Source organism: Haplochromis burtoni, unplaced genomic scaffold, assembly GCF_018398535.1.
Source record: "Haplochromis burtoni strain Fernald_Lab_line unplaced genomic scaffold, NCSU_Asbu1 Contig_17, whole genome shotgun sequence".
NCBI lineage: Eukaryota > Metazoa > Chordata > Actinopteri > Cichliformes > Cichlidae > Haplochromis > Haplochromis burtoni.
Window position 1 is genome coordinate 2350716 of NW_024582378.1, and position 20984 is coordinate 2371699.

The 20984-nt window shown below is 39.5% G+C and overlaps 1 protein-coding gene across 1 annotated transcript in view; it reads left to right on the top strand.

The window, feature by feature from the left end:
* Positions 1–1853: 1853 nt before the first annotated feature.
* Positions 1854–20984, top strand: part of LOC106632641 — a 24453-nt gene continuing 5322 nt past the window's right edge. Inside the window, exon 1 of the transcript XR_006054073.1 lies at positions 1854–1951. The gene's annotated coding sequence lies outside the window, so the exon portion shown is untranslated. The remainder of the gene's footprint in view (positions 1952–20984) is intronic.

Genomic DNA, 20984 nt, shown 5'->3' on the forward strand with positions numbered 1-20984 from the left:
TGAACTTAAGTTGCTGGTTCATCAGGCAGGAGACCATGGTTTGTGCTTTAATTTCTTTCAATCCTAGCAGGAAGTGCAAGTAAGGCATTAAAAACTGCTTCCCAACAGTGACACCACACTTCTGAAAATGACAAGAAGGAAATAACAGCACTGTCTCACTAATACATTGGTACATCATGGCCTGTATACATTACATTTGTCTATAATGCAGTGATGTAATGGATATGGTTATAGTACTACATTACATTGCAGTTACTAATTAAACAATCATGTTGTTACTTGCACAACAAACCGTGCCGTGAAAAAGTATTTGCCCCCTTCCTGATTTCTTTCTTCCTTTTAAGTATTTGCCACTCTTCAGATCATGAAACAATTGTAATATTTGACAAAGATAACCCAAACAAAAACAAAATTCACTTTTTACATTATTGTTGTCCTGCTGCATAACCCAAATGAGCTTGAGCTTCAGGACATCAACTGATGGCCAGACATTCTCCTTCAGGAGGTAATCCTGTGCTTACCGATACCAGTGGCACTGACAAAAATCGTAGGATCCTCCTTTCTTAGAATGAGAACTGCACAAATACCACCAAACAGAAACGGGCAAGGAGAAAACAGGGAAAAGAGGACAAAGACGGGCAACAGTGGAGGCATGGAGGCCCTGACAGAAGCGATCCGGGAAATATTTCCAACCTTGAAGCAAACCGAAGACAGATACCGCAATTGTGTCTCCTTCAGGTTTAGCTGTGGAAGAATTTCATGGTTATGTGCTAGCTTTGAAACCCCCCATAAATCCTCATAGTTATGAGAAGTTAGTTTTGCTTTATGGTTATTATTATTCACTGTACTTCTGTTTTTTAAAGTGTCTGTAAGACCTTCTAGATTAACCACAACTAAATCTAGAATTTCTATGTTCACATGATCTAAATGTTATTCCAGAGTTCATAGTCCTTAAGATTAAAAATATACCAGCTCACTTTCATTTGTTCATTCCTAAACTGAACCTTCTCCATACATCCCCCAATCACAATCACATGCCTACACAGACATGACTGATTATGAAAAAGTACAACAAACTAAGTTGAATATATATTTAGGTAAGGATATTGTTAAGAGCATTTCCAAATACTTCTGTTCAGAGTTATAAAAACAGTTGTTGGCTAGAGGTCGTTGTAAATGATTTGTGCATATCGTCAATCACTGGTTATTCTCATCCTTCAACTCAATGTTTTATTTTAAATTACTCCACTTTATCCATGTGGTTGCACTTGCTAATTTTTTGCAGCAGGCAAAACAATTTGCATGAAAATTTGTAGTTTTTACTGCGAGTCAACAATGCCAATTACTGCATCAACATGCCACCAACAAACTAACAAGAAAAACTGCACAATCACTGCATTAAAAAAAATTGGCGCAGCTTTCCGGTCTGAACATTGAAGCCACTGCAGACACAATTAAAACTTCCATTTTCCCCCACTAGAGTCAAATCCACTGGTTTAAAGGAAGTCATTGGCTCTTACTTTTTTTGTTTGGCGAGTCATTTATGGTAAATTATGGTCCTTACGGGAGTCAAAAAGCAGTCGTCTGTAGTTAAGAAAATAATGCAGTTAAAAAAATGGTCTCAACTTCAGGCTTCAAACGAGACTCTGCCAACCTTGCTTAGTTTTTACGTTGTGATTCCTTGGCTCTCTCTTATTTTTCTGTCTATTCTTTTCTCTGTTGGATTCTCTTGGCCTTCTCAATTTTGGTTACCAGCTTTGCTTGTGTGTCTCCTGTAGTATTACCTCATGTGTTTATCATCCCACCTCTTCAGTTTCTTAATTGTTCCCACCTGTCTCTTGTTTCCAGTCACTCTGACAAAGACAGAGGCTGAGACGATGCTAACAGATTTTCTCTGCAGTTTTTCATCAGCTGAGCTTCTCTAGATTTCCAACTGCCCAGTGGTCTAAAGGTAAATTCACGGACGTGCTTTCATTTTGTTTTAACCTTTCCTTTCCAGCCTTTGTGATGTTTTGCCATCACACAGGCTCAGGGTTTTTACTTGTCCTTACAGCGGAGGCATTTCTGTGGCAAAGGGAAAACTTCTGAAATGCACAGCTGCCATTTCAATTTTCTTTTTCTTTGTGAGAAATAAGAACAAACAATTTATATTTCCCTTTCCGCCCACCAGAAACCAAGGTTTAGTTTGGGCCCAAAGGTTTCTGCAACGACTTTTTAAATTGCATTCTGCTTTGTGCAAATAGTTATTTTTACCAAGCAGAGAATGAGAAATAGAAAATGCATCACTTGAGTATCTACTTTTCCATGTTTCAGCAGAAATGTAACCTCTTCTCCACAGGGGAACTCTTTTTTTTTTTCTTGCAACAGACGTTTATCTTTTTCACACGAGTGACTTTATTAAGACATTAAACAGCTCTGTAAGCACAAAATTCCCTCTCCATAACAGCAGGTCGTTGATGGCACTCTGTGCACCCTGACATCATTGTAAAGAAGCTGACAGTGATTAACATGTTGCAGGACAGGCAGGTGTCTATGGCGCCACTTCTTCTTCGGTTTTGACACATTTCTGGCATCTCTTCCATACCTTTGATCTGAATAAGTACTCAGTTTGTGGCCCTCGTGTCAGCTGTCTTGTTGACAAGCTCTCTTGGGGAACACAACACAGAAAAACAGTAGCAGTGCTCATACTATTGGACCAGAGATCCCAGCAGATAATATCTAATGCTTTTATTCCACATCCTTCAGGTTAGTTGACAATGACTTCAACTTCAAATCCTTTCAAGGCTAGTTACAAATATCATAATGAAATACTGTTAAATTCTCCCTCAAAAGTGTGCACTTAACATGATGCCATATATTTGTTATTATTTATTATGATTCCACATCAGTCTGTTTCAATTATGCCTCATAACTACTACTAATAACATTTTTAAATTTAGTGTACAGAGATTATTGCAGTTTTGGAAAAATTGCAGAAATTCTTCAGGAGAATAAAAGATTGTTCAAAAGAAGTTGAAGAGTCAACTTCTGGTGTGAAATCCTAACAAAGTTGGCTAATGTAAAGTACCAGGATGAAACTATGTAAAAATTGAGCAACATTGTTCTCAAGCACACAAAATATGGCCTTTGGAGATGGAGCCATGTCTGTGGACAATCTCAGCCTGACCTGCAACATCCTAAGCTCAGGTGTGAACAACCACACAGTTAAGATCAAGACATGGAAGGTCAATAAAGGCAGGAACTAACTCATTTGGCTGGACCATGAACTCCTAGAAGAAGCAAACTTCTTAACGGTGGGGTGACAGACAAGCAAGATGGGGCAGACTCTGTTCTGAAGATATTTGAGATGAAATCAGAGCTTCTATAGCTCCAAGGAGATCCACCAACGCAACAAGTTGCTCAATTCGAGCATCAAGGCGATCATGGCTCAAGAGTTGGGAGTTCGCCTTGTAATCGGAAGGTTGCCGGGTCGAGCCCCGGCTTGGACAGTCTCGGTCATTGTGTCCTTGGGCAAGACACTTCACTTGCTGCCTACTGGTGGTGGTCAGAGGGCCCGGTGGCGCCAGTGTCCGGCAGCCTCGCCTCTGTCAGTGCGCCCCAGGGTGGCTGTGGCTACAATGTAGCTTGCCATCACCAGTGTGTGAATGTGTGGATGACTGGATGTTTAAAGCGCTTTGGGGTCCTTAGGGACTAGTAAAGCGCTATACAAATACAGGCCATTTACCATCAAATCATTGCTGCTGTATGGAGCAGAGAAATGGAGAACAAAAAGCCAACATGTGGAAAGTTCAGACTTTTATGATCTAGTGCCTAAACCAAATTCTCTTGATCTCATGGCCAGAAAAAAAGTCAACTTATGGCGGCAGACAGAGCACCAGCACAGGGAAGGCTCGGCCACACCCTGAGAAAACTGGCATCAGATGGCTGTAGCCAACAAGGCGAAATAAGAAGGAAGGTCTGTGAAAACATTTAGCAGCTCGACATCGTCGTAGACATCAGAGTGGCAGGACTGAGATGGGAACAGGTAGTAAAGAGGCTGCAGCCAGGCAGTTATCAATGGCCTAAGTTTCAGGAAGAGGAAAGAGCCCAAGGTGTCTCACTATTTCAATGGCTGTAGAGATGCAGCTGGTGAGTTTTCTGTTCACCTTTTACTGAGTAGCTTTTAGATGCATAGTTATCACCAACGAGGACGATACAAGATCAGATCTTAAACTAAACCGTATTTGAACAGGCTGTAATGTGTATATTAATCTACGGTAAATTACCAACTACGATATCAGTGGATGTGTAAGCTGAATTCTTCAAGTAATTTCCCTCTCTGAGACATTATGCAGTATATACAGCTTGAAAGCGTGACTACACACCTTAAAAGATAAAAGAAGCAGGACAAAGATGAAAAAAAGAACAGAGGCTGAGGCAGCTTGTAGATGATACATGCCCCAGTAAGCAGTGAAGCCCTGACAGCTTTCACAGCTTTGAGAAAACATTATCCAAGAGGGCCTGCAAGAAGAAATGTGCCAGGACCTGAAGACCATCCACACATTACACTGCTGTCAGCTGAGGGCCAGCTGTGCTGACAACACAAGTCCACATGAGCAGGAAAAGAAGCTGACATGCATAGTAACACAGTTTAGTATGTTTGCAGTGTATTTTGTAAGAGGAAAGACAGAACTGCATCTGATATTTTTTCTAAGTGGAGACAGTTTCCCCCCCCTCATATTTACAAGAGAATAAATTACTTTTCTATTTAGCACACAGATGATGTACTGCAGCATGTGTGGAGGATTTAATACCAAATACATTTCATTGTTTTTTCTCTTTCTTTCAAATATTTTCCTAAAGCTCTTTCAAGGACATCTGCAACAGTGTTTTGTTTTTTTTTTCCCACCAGGAGTCAGATCTGTTACTTAAATGCAATTTAGTAATACTACGCTGTTAAAGTAACCTCAATTACAAGCAAAACACTTAGAATGTTACTTAAGTAAAAGTATGTCAGTGCATAAAAAAAGGCCACTATGGCTGTTGTTCTTTCAATGATTGAAAACAAGGATTTGCTGTTGTAATTGGTCGAGTCTCTGGAAATCACAAAACTGGACTCAGAAACAGATCATTTAAGAGTTAAACAAGATTTATAAACATTAGTTATTAGATTTAGATTAGATGATCTGAAAGATTAGAGCTAGCAGTGGACCAGAGGCCAGTTCTACGAAGCAGGATTTTGGGCCCAGTGAGATAACTTGTTCATGCTTTTCTGTGATCGCTAACAACACTGCTTTATTCACATAAACATGCTTATAGCTAGATTGATAACTTTCTGGGACTACTTGGTCTGACCGATTACTTTAAGGCAAGTGAGACCAGATAAGAACGTTCTCCGTAGCTCAGGCCCCACAGCAGGTTCTAGTGAGGTTGGTGTTGCTGACTGGTGGCAGATAAAGATTAACAATAACGTGAGCAACACACTTATCATGGTTAGTGGAAAAGGACCTGAGGAACTGCACCAAGGCCCAGTATGAGATAAAGAAGGCTTTTTGCAAAGCTCTTCTAGAAAGCCTAAGAATTAGAAAGATGAAACTATAAATTAGCATAACAGTTCCCACTTTAATAGAAGTTTTATTAAGTAAACTAGATGAAAATAATAAATCCCATAACTAATTTTCATAGAATATTTGTTAAAACTATAAAAATAAATAAAAGCTTGTGAATGAAGTGAATACATGATTAGTTTTATAGTTTACTCTAAGCATTTTATATCTGTCTTCATAGCCACAGCACTTACATGGGTCTGAAGCAAACACCAGACTTCACTGACCATTATTATGACTGTCTGTGCACTTAGATCTACACCCAAGCCACTGTCTGCATTTTCCACTTCTCATTGGCTTTTTGAGAATTATAAAATCCAGAGAAATCTGTATAAAACCACAGGAGTTTAAGGTAATCTCAATCCGTATCATAGTCTCTACTTTCCTTTTGGTTTGTCTCAGTACTCATAGCAACTTGAGAATCACAAAGCCCACTCAGCTTCAAATACCTTACACAGGTCACATCTGTCTGTCACTATCATGGTACACATCTGGAAGCCAGGCGTGGTTTGTTAGGAATTCCCCATCCTGCTCACCTGCACTGGGGAATAACGTGCTTTGTTTGATGCTGAACCAAATACTTCATTTCCCATCATAGCCTTGATGGATCTGCTACCAATAGCTGTCTAGTTAGTGACCTGCCTACTGAACTCTGTTAATGTGTCATGAAATGTCACAGAGGTTGCCTCTGCAGAATCGGAGCCTTTTCAAAGGCCTTCTGAAGAGATAAGCATACCCTGCCAGGCTGACTCTGGAATACAAATACCCATTTTAGCATAGGGAGGTGAAAGGATAAAGATAACACAGAGTAAATGTGTCAGAGAGTGGAGCTGGGAGGAATGTGGCCCTTATGGGAAAGCCAGCTAAGGAAAGACGGGTTGCTGGAGATAGCTATGTATGCATGGATGTGGACAGACAAACAAAGAGAAATACAGGGAAGAGAAAAGAGTCAGCATTTTGTTAAATAGAATATTTTAGGTAGTGTTGTGTGCAGTTTTAATGAAAAAAAAAAAGAACAACCCAATGCATTTTTCTTACCTTTAAAATGGAGTTTGCATGTTTTCCCTGAGTCTGCATGGATTCTCTTATCCAGCTTTGTCTTGGTTCAAAAGCATACATGTTAGGTTAGCTGTGGATTTTAAATTGGACATAGGTGTGGTCTGTATTAGTGCAATGATAGACTGGTGACCTGCCGTGTGTGTGTGTGTGTGTGTGTGTGTGTGTGTGTGTGTGTGTGTGTGTATAATATATATATATATCTCTGAGTCAAAGTCTTCTAGTCAAAATCTTTTGATGACTTGGCCTTTGGGGGGATTTTAAGGGTTTCCATTGTATTCTCAGGGTGTTCTTTATCAGCTGCCATCCCGGCAATGAAGCATGTGGTTCAGTCCAATGAGGCTACAACATAAAACAAAATTGTGACCTTGCAGTGTTGATATGCACTCCATGTCAACATTGTAAGGTGTGATGGAAAAATAAACTAATTTAATAATAAAACAATATATTGGACAACAATCAAAATATACTGAATGTAGTGACTACAAAGTAAACTAAAGTGAAAATAACTAATGGTGATGTGTGGATCTTACGATGTGTGACTTGCCATCACAAACCACAAGATGTCCTTTGGCAATATTGGGCAAGAGACAACAGGTTTTTTTTAAACTACAAAGTCTACATAAGGAGTTTGGAGAGGTGGTGGTGGCACAACTTGTTGACACATCAAGTAGGGACCTTTTGCGTCTTACCCTTTATTTTGCATTTTTTTTCAGCTTTCTGATTTTTCTTTTTCATTCACTTTTCACTTTTGACTGGTTGGTGTTGGTGGTTTGGGTTAAACAACATGCTATAACCCACGTTCCATCACCACAAGAAACCTTTTTGGTCGGAAGATTGATCCTCACCAGTGGCTCTTACAGAATAACATTTATTGGATGGGTTTTCAGTGGTCTGTGGACTAGTCTGACTATGAACTGTCTTGTGCTGCTGGGTGCTCAGAGATGAGCATCCAGCAGACAGATCAGCAGTTTGTAAAATACTCAGACCAGCCTGTCTGCCGGTTCAGAATTACTTAAATCATCTTTCTACCTCATTCTGATGATTAGTTTGACCTTCAGCAGGTCATCTTACCATGTTTGCATGCCTAAATTCACTGAGTTGCTGCTATGTGATTGGCTCACCCAGCCAAACATTTCAATTCAGGTGTTCAAATCATTTCCATGTCCACAAGTGTATAAATTCAAGCACCTAGGCATGCAGACTGCTGCTACAAACATCTGTGAAAGAATGGGTTGCTCTCACGGGATGCTTGGACGCATTGCTTTGACAACGACCACACACATCAGAAGGCACTAAATTGTAATGGAAAACCAGTCGATCACAGTTGAGTTGTAGCAAGTCGATCCAATTAGGTACTAATGGAAAAAAGGGGGCTTTAATGCTTTAGCATACCAAAAACATTTTGGACAATTTCATGTTCCCAGGCCACGTCACTATTGGCTCAGTGGCTTAAACACACCTACTAACTGTGTCCAAGCACAGTTTGGAGATGGCAACTTCCTGTTCCAACAGGACTGTGCAGCAGTGCACACAGCAAGATCCACAAAAGATGGATGAGCGAGTTTAGTGTGGAAGAACTTGACTGGCCTGCACGGAGTTCTGACCTCAGCGTGTTCTGTGAGGCCTTCTCTTCCAACATCAGTGTCTGACCTCACAAATATGTTTCTGGAAGAATGATCAAAAAATCCCATAAACACTCTTCTAAACCTTGTGAAAAGTCAGATGAGTTGAAGCTGTTACAGCTGCAAAGGGTGGATCAACATCATATTAAACACTATGGATTAAGAATGGGATGTCACACATGTTCATATACATTTATAAAGCAGAAGAATAAATACGTTTGGCAACAGTGTATGTCTTTAGGTGGTATAAAATTGGCACTTTAAGAAATTTGTCTCCAGGTATTCCACTGTAGGTATTCCTGGCATTGCTGAGAAGTAGTTTTACATTACTTCCTATAAAAATAAGACAGGGCACATTAAACATTTCACCTGACATAAAGATGTCAAAAAAATTACTTTAACAAACACGATACCAAAATAAACCACAAGCTTTTATTTCTATTCATGGAGCCATGTCATTAAAAACAACGAGGTAAAAGGAGAGTGACAGTGTAAGGAGAGGAACTGACAAAAGAGGGGCTTAGAGTCACCGCCTGGGGCGAAAATATCAGTCAACTCTTCAGAAGTTTAACTCCAACCACCACTGTGATCCCGAGTGCAGGTTTCTCAGATTTCCTGTCTCATATGTTCACTCACCAATCCTATGATGCATATTAAATCACTGGGTGAATAATGAAGCCAATCTCCCATAAATTAGAGAGACATGCTGAATTCCCCGCAGGTTCAATCACCATGAATATTAAAGCAAACTCACAAGGTTACAGGGGAAAATGGAAACAGGGAGGATAGGTGAAGAAGTATGAAGAATGAAGGACAAAGAGACAGCAGATAAAGAGGACGGCTCCTGGCTAGAGGGGAAAGCTGTCTTTATAAAGTAATGTCAGCGATGACCGTGTCATCATTTTGTGTACATCTGAAAGCAGGGTCAGATATGGGGGCAATTAAATTTCCGCTGCTGCATGCCATGAAATTAGGAAAAATAGAGTGTAAGCTGCTGAAAGGACAGTTATGACATTCTCACTTTACATTCTCAGACTACATGCACTGTTTGCCCCCTTAATATAATTGAACTTACTGAACTAACTGAACACTGATATAAGCCAATGAGCCAATAGTGACATGGCCTCACCGATGAGAAGCTCTATTCTTAGTAGCAGAGTCATCATCATTGGTTTTATATGTTCTAATTGTACAATGGTCTGTATGCTCTAACAACCCCTCCCGAACACAGGTATCTGTAAATGGGAACACCTGAAAGCATACAGAGCAAACACAAGCCTGTACAAGGACAGTCTGTGTGGAATTTAGACATTTCTCCCTTTCGAATTGTAAGAATCTTCATGTTGGTGAAGGACAGAAACATTCTCATTTAAAAAAAAAAAAAGAAAAAAGAAAAATATAAAGCAATAATATAACTTTTAATATATTTGAGATGAAAACAAACATAAAAGCCATCATAACCTCCCCATTTTGCATTTTAAAGCATCTACATCAGCATTTTGGCTGCTGCTGCCATATATTAGTTTGTAGCCAGATGGATGTTAACATACTTGGATGACAGGTAGGAGTTTTCAGTCATTTGCAAATGGTAGCAAGCATGCAAGCAAGCTGCATCTGTAGTCACAGAATCATAGACAAACTAATCATAGAGGTCAAAACCGTTTTTGGTAGCGGATTGTAAACATCCATTTTATTGTTGCAAAGTTTAATATCTGAGGATTGTCAACCTCAAGTGGTCGCAAGAGGAACTTACATGCTGGCTTCATTTTTGAGCCCTGGAGGTTGCAGGTTGACTTTTATAAACAAGACATATTGAACATAAAAGCTCAGTTACAGAGTTAAGACACTTAAAGACAATCCAATTCCAATATATTATACTAATTTCATTGTATTTTAAGGATAAAAATGTTAACTAAATTCTTCTGGGATAAATATTCAGTGCAAGCATCAAAAATTCAAAAGAGCCACAAAAGGAGACTTGCATGTCAAGACTTTCTTTTATTGCATACGGAAAGAGAAAATTTACCATCACTGATTGTTTCTGTGGCTGGTTTTCATTCTGTATAAATATTTTATCAAATGTATTTTCAGATTCTAAAATTACCACCACCTTCTCTCTGTCCCCGTGTTAGAATCAGGACACATTTCAAGAAATTCAGTGCCATTTGACTCATTATAACTGCATCAAACAGCAAGTTAAAGTAGCAAAATAGATCTTAATTTCTGCAAAAATTGCAGCTATTTCTCAGAGAGTAAAATCTTCCCCCAGTGGCACAAAAAACCAGGTCAAAACCTTGCATTATGTCTGATGCCAGGCTCTTATGTGCAGTGAAAAATTACACCTTCACAAAGGGAGACGTGAACAGGTGGAAGTGGACTGGCACTAAATGAGTGGAGAGATCAGGGGGGATTTTGGAGTAGCGGAGGGAAGCATATAGAAGATTACTGATCGGAACAAGACATTCATGTTTTCAAATAGGTACTTCTCCCTGCTTCAGTGAAGTTTCCAATTTTAGCTGTCGGTTCAGTTCAGAGGATGTCATCTGAAGTGTGTAAATAAGATTCACAGGGATGAAAGTGGAGCTTTGTTAGTGTGTGTTTCTGTGTGGCGGTCTCTGTCCCAAGCAGCAGGCTATGACAGGAGTTATTTTCAGTTAAACTACCTCCATGCTAGCTTTTCCACAAAGTTAAATGAAACTTAGATGTTCACGGTGCATACAATGCTAATGTACAGTGCTAATTCAGTGACACCCCCCCCCCAAAAAGAAAGTCTAAAAATGTATCATTATGGAGACATAACACCACAAACTGTGCATCTATGGTTTAGGATGTTTGAGCTTGTCAAGTCATTTTCTGTTTTCTTTTGTCTCGTTGATCTTTTTGTATTCCTGTCACTTTTCATTTCTTCCATTTGCAGTTTGCTGCTCATGATAAATGGATCCGTTTAGTCTCACCTGTGCTGTATTAGCCACTTCCTGTTCCAGCCAAGGTTGTGGCACACCTTGCATTCAATTAGTAATCAGTCTCCTCAGTAGCTTTCATAAACCTCATCTCACTTATCAGGCTGTCATTGTTTAGCTCAGCTGTAAAGCTTTCAGGTTACACTTGTGTGTTTTCTAGTTTTTACAGTCCCTTCTACATTCTAAGTTTACGCTGTACTTTTTACCTGAGTTTTGAACCTGCACGCGTTGTTTCCCGTTGTTATTGCTTTTCTGTGCCTTAAGCCACACGGATTAAAGAATTTTGTGTATCCTGCATTTGGGTCCTCCTACCATGGAGTCTTTTACAGGTAGCAAGCTGCACACATAAACTGTAAGGGTGCAATGGAAAGAAACATGTGTCTTCTAGTCAGTGCTAGATTACATGCTAATAGAAAAAAAGCACACATTTCCTGAAATGACTGTTACAATAATCCATTCATACTATCTAGTGACACTGAATACCATGTTAGATAGTATATTCAATTCAATTCACAGCAGCAGACACCTCAAGGTAAAAATCCTACAATAACAGAGTGAAACCCCAAAAATCAAACAACCCTCCTTTGAGTAAGCACTTGGCGACAGTGGGAAGTAAAAGCTCCATTTTAACAGGAAGAAACCTCCAGCAGAACTCTGCTCAGGAGAGGGCGGACATCTGCTGCAACCAGTTAGAGGTACTGCAAGCAAGATGGGACAAAAAAACCCCAAAACAAGCTGTGGAAGAGAGCCAGAGCTGAGTAATAACTAATGATTAAATGCAGAGTCTTGTGTAAACACACAGTTAGAAACGTGAGTGATGAAGAAACAGAGTATTATCAGATTTTATGGGGCAAAAGCTCTTTATTAGTGCTGCTGAGAATTTGTGAAATTCATAATTCCATAAGCAACAACATCTACAAGGACCAGAAGGAAACATTTGTAAAGCAAGCACTCAAGTTTAAGCCTTCATTTCAATCAGGATATGGAATTTATGAATCTAAAAAGCTTTCCTTTGATTAAATCTGTTGTCTGTCACATCTTCATATGCAAAGAGGAATCCGGTTAATTCCAAAGGCTTGGAGTTTGGCTGGGTTGCTAATATAGAAGTCCAGGCAGTATCTATCCATAGGGTAATTAATATTGCTGTCTGGGTAATTGCAACTGCAACACTTAGTCTTAAAAAAATTTGTTACTAAATAATTTTGAGGAATATGTATTTTTTTTTTCTTGGGAATTTGTACTTATATGATTTCAGAAAAGCAGAATATTTTTCTGGTAATGTCCCTGAACCCCATGTTTTTCTTTTATTTAAACATTTAATTGCCCTATTACACCATGAAAGTGGTCTCCGTTTGGATCAATTACTTGCGAGACTTTCAGTGTTTTGCTTTTCTGCTTCGCTCGAATAAAATGTCAAACTTCGAGTTCAAGTTCTGTCTCCCTAATGCTACGACACTGACAACAGAACAGTCAGGGGTTTACTCTGTAATTGTTATCTTTTGTTGGAAGAAAAAAAACATCATAACTGGCATCCCAAGCGATATATGTTGCTTGTACACTGCTGTATGTGAATGTAACATTACAACGAAAGAAAAAAAGATGAGTCACTTGCTGACTTTTGCTTCTCTCTTGTGATGTATAATCGGATAATGGGACGGCTGCGTGCTCTCTCCTCCATCTGGCATTCCCATATCCTCAAGTCTTAATGCCCCCATCTCTCTCCTCTCTCTGTTCACACTTAGCCAACTCACAGCTGGGCTCCCAGTGAGGAATTCTCACTTTTTGTGGCTGGACACATTTATGCATGACAGAATAGACTAATGTTTACAGGATGACTCAAGTTTGAACACCACATTATCTGCAACCATTCAAGTACAATGCCAAAAGTTTGAAATACAGACTAATATATGCAACACGGGTCCAGTTCTTTTAGTGGTTCCACGCGTGTGTGAAAGAGAACACAGGAGTCTATGCAGTCTGGTGAAAAACTAAGTACACCCAGTGATTCAGTCTCTCACTTTATTGAGTTTTGGCCCATTCTTCTTTACATTTCCTCAGTCTGTTGAGGTTTGCAGGCATTGTTTATTCACAAGCTTTCTTAAGGTCCTGCTACATCATTTCAGTCCTTTTGAGGTCTGGACTTTGACTGGGCTATTACAACATCTACAACACATTTTTTCTTTTTTCAGCCACTAAGTGAAAACGACAAGAAAGATCCACTACAACTGGCAGTTTCTCTTTGCCAGCATAAAAAGGATTTGTTTGACATTGTCTCTTGTTCTGTAGAGAGAATTAATGAAACTATTTTCATCACAGGTCTGTTCATTTGATCTCAATTGGATCACAAAAGGGAGTCCGTTATTTTGAGTTCCGTATCTCTAGTTCACTCGTTACCAGAAGGATTTTTAAACAGGTTTCCCCATACCTGTGCGCTTTAATGAGGCATGACTTTGTGCCGATTTTGGGGAGAACAAGTCCTCTGGTTTCTCTGAGTTTGATGCTCATCCCAATTCCATTTCCAAAACACAGTGTGTGCACTATCCACTTCTAAGTGAGAAAAAATGAAATCTATTAACTGTAATCCCAACAATTTTAATGAGATTCTTCTACTCTTCAGTGCTCTAAAGGGAATCCAAGAATTGATGGCTGTTGAAGGGACAATGTCTGATTCTTTTAATTGGTGTTCATGTTTCCAGCTCTAAAATAACAAAGAATATGACCTGCTTGAGTTGAGACACTCGACTTTGGAGAAATCAGAGTAAAAAACCTCAATGCTGCACACAGATCTCCTGAGCGCTGTGTTGCCATCACTTAATTATTAAACTCAAAATGCTTGCGATAAGGCCGGGGTTTAATTCCTAAGATCCTTGTGAAAAACCTCCTTCACTCCTGGAAAAATTGCACGGCTCTATTTTCTGTCTTAAATGAAAATCAAATCATTCATTAAAATAAAATAGGGTTGCCCAATTTTCAGGCGATTGTTTTTGTAATTACAGGTTTTAATTTAATATAATGTGAAATCTCTAGCTGCGTGCCCTTCGCTACAATGGAGTAATCCATCCACCCACCAGCTCATTCAAGGCTTTGACAGAAAGCAGCAGTTCTCGGCCCACCAGCCTGTGGAGAATCGATTAGCTCTGGCTGGGGAGGAAAAAAGAAGATCACACTGACAAATTTGCAAAAGGCAACTCCACATAGCCACAGGAACACACTCAGTTGCTATGGCATAGTGTTAGAGATGCAGACCAGCTCTCGGGAATGTGAGACACCTGTTTGCGGACACCAAAATTTAACAGCACCTGTGATCTTTTTGACTTCAGCCACGAGCTGATAAATCTGCTGCATGTCCTCACTGTCGTTGTGGTATAGGGCAAAAATAATCAGCCCTCATAGCTTTTAAAAATTATTTAAATATTCCAAAAACAGACTTGCTACTGCATTAGGGTACACTTTGCTTGCACTGCATTGGGCCCCTTTAGGCTTTTGCCATGTGATTGGCTGACAATACATTAGCAGTAAAGAACAGGTATACCTAATGTAGTTTCAATGTTTCAATGTAGTTCTATGTCAAAGAAGGTGCTTTGAATTTGTGCACAGTAAACTGCATAAGTTGGGTAAGCTTAAATTAATTTAAAAATGGGATTACTTAAATCTTTTAAGTTCATGTGACATTTTTTTTTCACAAGCTACTTATTTTTATTTCACTTGGACAAACTTGCTGATTAAGTTTGTATATTTAAAAAAAAACAGTATAACTGTACTTGTTTCAGGAAAGCTGTGGGTTTACAAAATATTGGATTGTATTTCTGTTGAACTGTGCACACAGCTGAAGCTACGACACCATCAGTGAGGATGTCTGCTGTGGTAGCTCAGACAGTTAACTTTAAAATGGATGTGATGTTTACATTAAGTGCTAAAGAAAATGACATTAACTTTAAAATAAAAAAAAAAAGCAGTTACTTGACACTTCATCCAAAACTGAGTTAATTCCCCTAGACTTATTTGGTTTCCATAGTTAACTTAACTCATCCATTTTGATACTGTTAAGGCAAAATTAGTTGGTGGTGCTGATGTTATAGGCCATTTTTAACAGAATTATGATAAATAGCATTACCTGCTGTGTGCTACACACCATCCCAGAAGTGTGTGCTTTAGTGTCAGTGAGTGAGTGAAATTAATCTGTGTGCCTTTAATTTGTTACTTAGCACCAGCCTGCATTGTTACGAATGCATCCTCTTGTCCTGCCATGGTTCTGGGGTTTTGTGTGCTTTAGGCTTTGGGTTTTGGTTACTGTTAGGTTTTGTGTGCTTTTGGTTTCTGTCTTTGCTTTATTATTAGTCTCCTCTGTTTTCCCTTCTCTGGACACTGGAAATGTGGTTTCAGTGTTTTTGAGCTCTGCCATCTTACTGAAGTTTAAAGTGTGGGAGTAAACTTGCAGACAGTTATCTTCAGAGGTCTACTTCATTTGGAAAAACCAAAATCAGAGATTTGTTCTGTCGTATGTTACAGTCTCACAAAGAGAGATCAGTGTATTTCGAGGATAGATGAAGAATAGGACTGGTTTTGTTTTTTTTTTTGTTTTTTTTTTTAAAAGTGTGAGACAAGTTAAAGTAAAGGGATTAAAAGAAGGTGAAACCTGCTAGCACATCAGCTGCTGGTAGAATAGATTAGCTCTTAGAGCATTATTAGTATTCCTAATCCTGCTGCAGCTGCTTGTTAATTGATCATGCATCATGCTGCTTCCAGTGTTTATGCTCCTCTACCTTGGGGTCTGTTATAACTGGTTGGAACTCTTTACAATTAGCGTGTCTGCTTTAGGTGGGTATTTCAAGTATTCAGTTTGAGATTAAGTCCAACATTTCCTGGTGACCTCCAGCCTCTACAGCCAAAAGATCCCGGTGAGAGAATCTAATGAGATTTCAAATTGGTCATATACTGTAGCAGACAATATGGTAAACTACAATTTTAAATAGGTTCACTGTAGCTTCAGCCTTCACAAACCCGCTCATTCATTTGAGTCGCTAAGGCTGATGAAATGGAGCTGATGCAAAGAGCTCTGCCAAAATAACACAGGGTTGTCTATGAAAGAATAGAACTTGGCTCAGTTTTTGTCAGAATGCAATATCATCTGCCGAGTCTCTGCAGGAGTCAGTCAAATAAATGAGCACACATGCCTGATGTAAACTAGTTCCTCAGCATTAAAAGTGCTTTGTGGTGTTCTGACAAGGCTTAAAAGTCATGGATCTGCTACTCAAACTGGGCTTTCTGGATTGTATTTAATATTTTTTGTTATTGCCATTAATATTTAAAAATTCACTTTCATACTGACGTGTTAGAAGCTTCTGTCTTGTATCATCTCATCTGTTTCCCACTATTTATAGTTAGACTGGCAGACGATCATGTTAACCATGGCCGGGGTATCATATAATAAGGTCACTGTACAGTTCGCATAATTAATCCCCGAAGTGCCAGTCCCTGCTCTTCAAGCATTTTATTTGCAAGGTGCAGCCAATCAGAAAATAGTTCGCTTAAAGGGACAGTTCCTCTTAACCTTTTAAGTAGGAGGAACCCTTGAAGCTGTTTCCTGAACTGAGCTGTTTACTGTCATATTTCAGGCCTGCTTATAGAAGGAAATGACAAATGGGTGTGCACCAGAAGTAAGGGAGGTCTCTGCCTATGCAGCTACCCTTAAAAAAAGCCTCATAAATAGGGAGGCTGTCAAATGATGTCTTTATGGGGAAAAGAGTTAAGAGGGAGAAGGTAGAATGACTTGTTTCAGGGAACTGATGAAATGAGACTTACTACAATATAAGGGCTCATGCAGCGCTGCTCAAATAAAAGTTGAGCTGACTTTTAAAATACCCACCTTCACATTCCTAAACGTGTTAAAAGGTAGACTCTGATCTGCAACATTTCCCTATTGTCCACAGTTGGTGTCCTGCCAGTGACAACACCAGCAGAGCACGTTTTCCAGTGGTCTCACTGCGTCTGTTTTACTCCAAGACTACCATTGAAAATTATTGTTGGATGCGCAGTAATGGTGTTGGCAATAGTTCTTCTGCAGGGGTTGGTCCAAGAGCATTTCCTGCACATCACTTATTCCCTTTCACTTTCCTATGCAATAAAGGTAAAAGTTACGACGTCAAGATGACAAGATGATTAAATCTATCCTCCGGCACTAACAAAGGTTTTAAACATTTTAAAAACACTGGCTTATTGTGTCACAACCCTATTAAACAAAGGTTCCCATAATACAGGGGCTGTTATGTGAACAGGACATATGTTTTAGTGAACTGCCTCTGCACTCTTGTTTTTCTGAAAGTATGATGAGCTAGTTATTATTGGTTCCTGCTGCAGTGTACAGCCATCACTGCTTCATTATGATGCTGAAGAAAATGAGATAATTTTCAGGCATGCTCTGGGGTTAAAAGGAGGGTCCTTTTGTATGATTTCTGGGTAAAGCTTGTAATCATTCATAATGGAAGATAATGGTACCCTCGTATCCGTGTTCAGAAGTGCTGCCAGGAAAATGCAGCAACTGGGCAGTAAGTTTTAAAAGTTCTTAATTGCCCCCCACGAGATTTGTGCCACAGCCTGTTGACAGCAGCGATGGGGCCAAATCGATTGGCCGTATGTTGCTGTTTTTAATCAAAAGCCTGCAAGTGTTAGCTAACGTCTCACTCCACACAACACTGTAACAGTTTCAAAACCTCTGCAAAACATTTTTCTAATTTTAAATATAATTTAAAGGAGATATGTCTTTTTTTCAGGCAACAAACTGAGGCCAGCAGTAACATTTCCAGACCTCCTTTTTAGAATCTATCAACGATCTTTATCTGTAACGTGGCAGGGAGACGGAGGTGCATGGTAAATTTATACAGTGTTTAATTTATTGATCTGAGTCAGCTTGACGTTTGTGTTTCCATATTAACGTCGCAACTCTCTCAGAAGGCATTTAATTTGGTGTTATCAGAATCACTAACAGGAACACAGCTGTGCTGTCTCATCAGCTATGCTGAGGGGAAAAGAAGGAAAGCGAGTCGGGACCCTAACAAATCAGCTGCAAATGACAAGACTGATTTGATTTTTCATTTTGGCATTGGAGAGGAGCACATTTTCAGGCTGAAAATGGAAATGGGCACATTAATTCATTAGCATGAAATATAACTTTAGGTGGAATTCAGAGTTGTTATCATTCCTCTGGGGAGAGGCAGCAATGTGTGGGCCCTGCCGCTTAGATGAAAACCTCTGCCAAGGTTGTGCAAATTGAGTAAAAGCGCACCCTGACTGACACGCAGGATAGATGGCTGCTGAGGTTGGCAGTTTGCCACTGAAGTCATACCCTACAGTCCTCTATCCACTGCTTTTAAATATAGAAGACCATATGTCCAGAGCAAATGGAAAACGAGAGGACTAGTGCCAGGAACAGTAATGAGACGTGCGACAAACAGGCCTGAGATTTAGTTCTGACATTTGATTATCCAAATGCCTTTTTATTGTATTTTGTTTTATTTATTTTGTTTGTTGTGATCCTTGAAATGCATTCATTGTGTCACTGATTACGACGACTTCTCGGGTGTCTGTCATCCGAGACACAATGTCTGTTTAATATGTTATAAAACTGAAAGCTCAAGAGTCTACAGCCAAGCTAGCAGCTCTGTGAAGCTCAACGTGATCAAAAGGCATTGATAGTATACTGACATTTAGCAAATATGCTTTTTTCTATGTTTATGTTCTGTTTTTTCTATATTTGGCATATTAAATGTATAATTAGTGCTAAATGGACCACTTCTGAGGCTGATAGCAGGTAATAAGAGACCTGGGACACAGATTTGCTGTAAAAGGACTAAAACCCTTGTGATTCGATTAACATTGTGTAGTAAGGCTGTAATAATTGTTCTAAGTGGGTGGACTTAGTTGATAAGGAGTCGAGGATACACCATTTACACTGGGTCTGAGAAGGAGACTTTTAGGACCACATCACAGACAAGAGACTGACAACAAGACAGATGAGGGGAGGGCAAAGACACAAGTTTTGCACTATTATTACCAAATTATCATAAATATGGCTAAATATAGAAATATATATTTGCATAAGGTAAAATGTTCAGGTTCTGCATCTCAGCCTGTTTCTCAAAGGAAATGATACATCGTATGATAACAAACAGGTTTTTTTTTTCTTTTTCGTTTTTCACACTTATTTCAGATATGAAATCTTGTTTAACCTTGCTCATCTTTTTTTTTTGATACACATCAGTCTGTCTTTTTAAAATAATAATATAATCTATCAACACAATGTCTGCAATTATAACCATTTCCAACCAAAATTGTTTTAATGTGTTTTACTTTGAAAACAAACCAGAAGATCCATTAAAAGATATTTCTGTCAGTTTGGTTCAAAATAAAAGGTAGAGGCTGGCGTGCTAAAAAAGGTTTGAGGCACTTTGTTTTTGCACTTGTACAAGTTTCTGTCTGTCTTTGCAAGGACCAACAGTAGTTACCCATCATGCTCAGATTAAATTTTTCATTTTCTTATGGTCCCGGGTTGGTTTACCAAGTATTGGAGTTGTTTTGGATTGCCAGTGTTATTAATTCAAATATTTTTTGTGTTTCTTTACCTAGTATTTTTTTTTTTTCATGCATTTTGTCTCCTTTAATGTATTTAGTCCTGCTGATACTAATACCTTTAAAATTGAGTTCTCCTTCTGTGCTTGATCCTCTTGCATGAATCCTCCTGTGTTTAGTTCCTTCTTGTATCTTTGTTTTCACTTATCTCCCTTCCTGCTTATTTTGAGAGTTAATATTTCTTGTACTTTGTTTTTAGTTTTGTTTCCCTTGGCTTGTCTTCTGTGACTTATTTCACCTGTTTTTCATTCTACTCCTGTTTGTCTTCACTTCCCTGATTGCCCTTCTCAGTATAGTGGCTCATACTGTATACTTTCCAGTGTTCCCCTAACATTACCTTTGAACTACTGCCAGCAGTCTCATAATAAATTGTTCAGTTTAAGCTCATTGTCTGAGTCTGCATTTGGGTCCTCGTCTTCTGTTTCATTTTGAACTCATCATCAAGCTTCGGTTCATGAATTTTGGGACCACCAAAAAAACCTTTTGGTTTGGTAAAATTTTGGCTTCACTTTTGAGACCAGACTGTGACGTCGGACACACACACACACACACACACACACCCCGTGGGTATAGTGACACACACTTATTTTATTATAGCCGTGGTTTCGGCTTAAACGCACGGGACACAGACACTCCCGCTCAGTAGTCACTCTGCTCCCTTCCTCGACTGTCACTGAAACATAAGAAGAGTCACAATCAGTCACTCGTTCCAAACACCTGTTCAGCCCCGCCTCTGTGCCGGTTGTGGTATGACAGAATATACGTGTGTCAATGAGAGAGGCAAGTGTAACACTGAAGATGCAAGGACCATAGACAGTGAACGTGCATGAAGTCAAAATACCTGGGGTTAAACATCCAAAGAAACAGACAGTGCAGAAGAGAGGACAAGAAGAGGGTACAGGCAGGGTGGATGGGTGGAGACAGGTGTCAGGGGTGATTTGTGGTGATGACCTGCTATGATGCATGGTTTGGAAATGGTGGTACCTCTCCCCCCCTCTCCCCCCACTAGGGAAGTCAGACCACAACCTGGTTTACCTACAGCCACAATACACACCCCTCATCCAAAGGCAGCCGGTCACAATGCGCTCCATCCGGAGATGGACCCCAGAAAAGGAGGATGCTCTGAGGGACTG